Here is a 6,879-nt window from a genome sequence, read left to right on the forward strand (position 1 = left end):
TATATATATATATATATATATATATTATATACCTTCGTAGCTATCCTCACGAGAACCGCATTCTCAGTAGGCGCTCTTATCCCCTCAGTTTTTTTTTCTTTCCTTCACAACCAATAAATTTCCCCAAGACACCTGATGAAACCTGGAGCTTATATCAGCCGAAACGTTGTGTTAGCAACAAACAAGATGAGGACAAATATCCGTCAAATGTAAATAATGTAAATAATGTACATATTCCTCATCTATAGAACTGTAGTATCGCTAAAGGTCTGTCAACTTTGGGAATGAGTAAAAAACAGAGAGGAGTTGAAACGGGGAAAATTCAAATACGAACGTGAAAATTCTAGTTTAGAGGAAATGACGTAATTATCCATCGCTGTTGTAACTGTTGAGAACGAAAAGGAAGTAGGAAGGAAGATAATACTTAGACGTGTGTGTGTGTGTGTGTGTGTGTGTGTGTGTGTGTGTGTGTGTGTGTGTGTGTGTGTGTACATACATACATACATACATACATACATACATACATACATACATGTATTATCCTGGTTTCTGTACTTTTGCAGCTGCTCTTTGCAAGTGCTGCAGTGTGAGATGTATGCCCACGACACTGAATTCCCAATCTTCACAGCTATAGAAGAGTAGGCTTGGTATACAGTGACCTTTGTGGAAGAATAGAAACTCATGTTCTGAAAATCTGCATTGCAGTTTCCCAAAGGTAGTCGACAAACGTTTTATGCGATCTTGGATGTAATCATCAATGCAGTCATTCTCGGAATGATGGCATTACTAACAGCTGTCCACCAGCAACAATGAAAAGAAACAGATCGGCTGAGAATCTAGCAATCCAATGGCATGTCATTTTTATCGCGGAGGTTATTACTGTTATTCCTATCCTAGCGTTACTCCTATTCACATCGCCACGCCACAAGATGGCCAGTGTGACGATTCTCTCCAGTATATTCTACAATAGCACTGTCATCTTCACACCGCGGCTCCAAGACACAATATCTATAGAGTTTGGTGGGGTTCTTTTTTTCTTTTTTTAGTCTCTTAATGTTATTGAGGTTACCTTCAAGTTTGAAGTCCATTGTCACATCCTTTCAGTTTTTTCGTTTTGGAGATGTCTGAATAAACAGGGAGAATATGTTAAAGAATACTGGTGCTATCACGCACCCATTCTTCACTCGCGCACGATTTCCGTTGAGTTCATCACGTGTAATTAATTACATCGAGACAGATGCATTGTTTGATAATTTCATAACAAAGTCATTGCATCACATGCCAATTCGCGATCAGTAAATTCGCTCTCATGCTTTTTTTGTGTGGAGAGTAAATACATCGGTAAACATTATTTCAAGCTTTTGTTTGCAGATTAAAAACTGCATTTCATTTTCAATGAACAAAAATTAACGACATAAAAAAAATGTTAATATCTAATTTACACAATTTAAAGAAAACCATTGTGACTTAAATATAGATTCACAAAAAAAAAAAATTGCTAAGATTTTATAACATTTTAAGAAAACAAAATATGAACAATACCGCTTAGATAATGCAATATTTTGTGATTTTGATAATTATTGACAACCTGTTGAATTCTCGCGGCACTATCTTGTTACGATGTTGGAATTTTATCGCACCGTCAATACATTGTTCTTTTTCGAGATTTCTAAAAATTTCCATGTTTTTTATTTATCTTTTATTTTATCTTTATTTATTTATTTTGTCTGAATTTCTTTAGCATTGCTAGTGAAATACAATGTATTTACTTGCAAATAAAACCTTCAAATAATGTTTACTCCGTACATAAAAAAAATTGTAAGTAATGTTTAACGATGTATTAGTTCTCTGAATAAAAATGTGTTTTTACTCTGCTTGTGTATTTACTCTGACTGAAATTTGGCTTCAGACCGGGCAGCAATGTCAATGTTATAGTACCTTAACTCATCAGAAAGTAAAACATTTTCCGGAAGGACCATCAAAGATGCCATATCAATCCACCAGAGATTATAAGTTCTATATTTCCAGTCTTAGGTCGTATTATTTATTATTTCGACCTGGAATGACCTTATGTGACAACTTATCTAAATCAGTGAATGAAGGAGTAAAATTGGGTTACATTTTCTAGGCCCTTCCCTATTTGGAATGAAGAGTTTTCTTCCTTAACGGGGCTGCTCAATCGTGCAGGAATTAGTTGATAAACACTCCTTCCATTCATGATTATCTAACAGCGGTCAAATACCTTGCAGGGTTCTGTATAAGAATTCTCCACCTACATGTACGTGTTACCACTGCCACACACTTCATCACTATCAAACTTCACTTATGAGGTTCAGATCCTATTATTTTTGGTTTTACTTAAATAGCCGAATAAGGAACAAAAATATCTCACGAAATGTACTATATTATTAGTCCCCTGATGAAGTAACTTCCGGACACAAGTTTCAGGGAATAGCCGATCTCATATCATGGCTTCGGGAGATTATCAGATCCGTTGTCTGTTAGGCTCGCCTAAAGGGAACCGCCAGGCATTGTTTTTCTCTTAAAGTGTACTCCATTAAACTTTGCCATCATGAAAGTACCACCGTTTGTTTGTGGGCTCAAGAAGTTCACGTCTTAACTTACGCTGACAAAAAAAAACAAAAACCGACACAGAGTATCTTCACATTAAATTTCGTAATGACAAACTATTATGCAGCACGGGTGTCATTTCCTAAATGTTTGTACTGTTTTAAACTAGCAGAAAACTAGAAAAAAGCATCATGGTGACCAAGAAAAACTTTATGGTGACCAACACCGCACATTTTAAGTAAAAGTATTTTTCTCACATATAAATACACGTTCATATGCACATGCATAAACATGCATATATGCTTAAGTATGATCATACACATATGCACAAATATACACAAGCGCACTTTAGCAAATTTTATAAACGTGATAATTCCACCTTTTGATTTACATACCATATCCTCCATGTTATAAGACAATAGACTGTGATTTCAGGAAATTTTACTGCTAACCACAGCAGTCTAAATGTTAAGAAGTCATTTGCACTGTAAGGGTTAGCAATAAAATTTCCTGAAATCACAGTCTATTGTCTTATAACATGGAGGATATTATATGTAAATCAACAGGTGGAATTATCACGTTTCACATGCCTAATCGTAGCCTTGTCGGCTCAGAGCTGACTTTATGTTAAACAACGTAAGCAACAATTAATGAAAACTGGTTATTTGCCAACCCAATACGTTATGTTATGTCAATGTACAGAAATATATTTGCTACAATTTACTAGAAGTGCTAAGAGAGATAGAAGTACTGTAAAGAAGTTGTCTGAGGTTGTTCGTAGATTTTAAAACTTCTGGTAATCATATGGTACGAAGTGTGTAGGAATATGTCAAAGTCAGTGGTTACCTGGGTGTAGTTCTTTGAAAAGGGAAGTGTGAAATTCGAACATAATTAGCTCGATAACATAATTAGCTTGATGTGTTCATTAATTAACAGAGATGAGTGTAAACGAATCATTAATATAAACCACACCATTATATCGTGGAGCTTAAACTTGACTAGGAGAGACGAACTTTATCATTCTCTTACTATGATGATGATGATGATGATGATGATGGTGATGATGGAGGTGGCGATGACGGTGGTGAGGATGACGACGGAGATGATGATGATGATGATGATGATGATGACGACGATGATGATGATGGTGATGATGGAGGTGGCGATGACGGTGGTGAGGATGACGACGGAGATGATGATGATGATGATGATGATGACGACGATGATGATGATGGTGATGATGGAGGTGGCGATGACGGTGGTAAGGATGACGACGGAGATGATGGTATGAACCCGGAGTCTATGTGATAAATCTATTCATACATTTAGATAAGTGTTATAAATATTTAACTGCATTAGCTTCTGACACCATTTAAACTAATAAAAGTGTCTACCATATATAATGTGTTTGCGTGTGTATATATGTACGCACCTGCGTAAGTATATGAATATACAAGAATGTATATGCGCGTCTTTTTGCGTCAGAATGTTTATATGATTATCGATAATGCAGTATTAGTGGATTGGATATTATCGTGTGCTGAAAATCTAAAAATAATCTAATCTGACTTCTTTAGTGTTCTTTTTTGTGGTTTTTCATATCCTACCATGTAATCTACATAAAAGCTGTCCTTTAATTTAAAGGCATATTGTCCCCTATTCTGTAAAGAGGAATAGTATCTCATACTTTGTGGACATAACGTCAATCAATTTATAAATACAGCTTGCCGTATTTTGTATATATATATATATATTAATCAATATTTTTAGAAATATTATTGCATTTTCTTATACTGTATTCAAAATATGGAATATTGTATATACAGTCTCCCATATCTTGTAAATACAGTGTCTCAAATTTTGTATACATTTTGTCCCATACAACGTCCCGTAGTTTGCACACATAATATCCTATAATTTACTGACACGGTGTCCCATAATTTGTATGCATAATGTTCCATAGTTTGTATACGCAGCGTCCCATTCTTTGTAGGCCTAAATTGAATCCCATATTTTTGTATACATAGTATCTCATATTTTGTAGACATAATTAGTGTCCCATATTTTGTAAGATATATCGTCCCATATTTATAGGCATAAATAGCGTCTCATGGTTTGAACCATTTTCCTGGCATACAAATCGACTTAGTATATGCATATAGTGTAAACATTCGAATATCGTTACTGTCTTTCGAAATACTGCTGCATTTCACAAAGAAGTCTTCATCATCCAGAATCGTTTTGTTGTATAAGTCGACCTACTTTTTTTGGTTGTAAATTTTGGTTTGAAAATTTCGACTTGTATGCCTTAAAATACGGTATACAAGGTATCATCCAACATTTTGTCAATTTTCTGGATGTCAGACAAGTTGTGACGTAACCTTTAATATAGGCGCGGGCGTAATTGTATGGTAAGAAGCTTGCTTTTCGATCATATGGTTCCAGTTTCAGTCCCCCTGCGGGGTATCTAGGGCAAGTGTCTTCTTTAATAGCATCAGGCAGACCAAAACCTTGTGAGTAGATTTGATAGACGGAAACTCAAAGAAGCCCGTCATATATTTATATATATATGTGTGTGTGTTTGTGTTTGTGTGTGTGTGTTTGTGTGTTTGTGTGTGTGTGTGTGCGTGCGTGTGTATCTTTGTGTGTGTGTGTGTGTGTGTGTATGTGTGTGTGTGTGTGTATGTGTGTGTGTGTGTGTATGTGCGTGTATGTGCGTGTATATCTTAGTACCTATTTTTATCCCCCACCACCGCTTGACAACCAGTGTTAGCATGTTTATGTCCCTGTAAAGTAAGCGGTTCGGCAAAAGAAACTGACAGAATAAGCGCCAGGCTTTAAAAGCTAGATACTGGAATCGATTCATTCGACTTAAAATTCTTTAAAGTGGTGCTCCAGCATGGTCGCAGTCTAATGACTGAAACATGTAAGAAATAAAAGACGAAAGATAACTCAACGCTGGTACATTCTAAATGTTTTAAATACGAAATAGTTGTTGGTTATATTAATTGGGATACATTATTATCGTTGTTACTGATGTTGTTTAATCCTATCCTAGGCCAGCCCTTATCCATCAGATTTATAATCAATAATTGTCCAGCTTGGTCGTTTGTCTTTTATTTATTCGGAATTTATCCACTGTTTTTAATAAGACGGTTGAATGTGATTTAAAGTATTTGTGGCTGTTATTTCAACATATCATTTTTATTCCTATTTATCGCCCCAGATCAGCACTGATCGAGTAGGCCTATAAAATTAGGTGTTCTAACTGGAACCATCCAATTTTTTTATTCACCCACATTGTAATTAAGGCTACATTATCTAAAGTAGCTTCCCTTTTTAACAGGTTAGATTGCTGTTTAAAGTGAATTGGCTGGTGATTACTTCTCTAATTAAGCGGTGTCCGAATATGTATAAAATGAAGGACAGTATAATCTACAAAGTCACTATTATCTTCAGATTGTTTTTGCAAAGCTTCAGCTTCAATGAATTTGGTCATTGTCATTTGACAAACAAACTTAGGATCTGAACGAAGCACTTATTATTGATCTTCAAATAGATTCCTAGATTTGACGAAATCTTTGAGTTTTTGTAAGGTTTTACTACATCAATCAAGAACTGTTAACAAGCACCAATGTGCTACGACACTTTACAGGTAAATGTGTCTTCAAAATGCCAATTTTTCGGGTTTCACAGTACAAAATTAATTTTCAATTCTCGTTAGATTTAACGAGTTGATCTACGTTTTTTACTCAATTATTCTCTCTAGAACAATTTTATCGCTTTTATAATGAGAATTCATTTCGTTTTGGTACTGAAGTGTATATGAATTGTCTGGTTTGTTTATGATGGGTGGGAATGTGGTAGTTATTTCTTTTTTGATTTTTTTTACCGATTTCATAAATAGTTTTGTCTAGCAGTCTCTTTGTGTACTTAATATTGATTAAGTTTTGTTTACGCGTGAGGCTTTCTTTTAGTATGGTAAACCAGCGTCATATTGGAATTGAATATAATTTGCACACTTATTGGTACAATAAATAGTAGATTCCACAAGCTGAAAACACTTGGTGAACTATTTTAAAAATTAGAATATAAACATTATCAACACGTTACATACATACGTATATACGAAAATACACATATACATGCACATCTATCTATCTATCTACCTCAGTGTGTCTCTCTTGATACACACATGCGTGTACACACATGCGTGTACACACACACACACACACACACACACACGCATATATATATACACACATATATATACATATATATATATATATATATATATATATATATATA

The sequence above is a fragment of the Octopus bimaculoides genome, chromosome 2, assembly GCF_001194135.2.
Source record: "Octopus bimaculoides isolate UCB-OBI-ISO-001 chromosome 2, ASM119413v2, whole genome shotgun sequence".
NCBI lineage: Eukaryota > Metazoa > Mollusca > Cephalopoda > Octopoda > Octopodidae > Octopus > Octopus bimaculoides.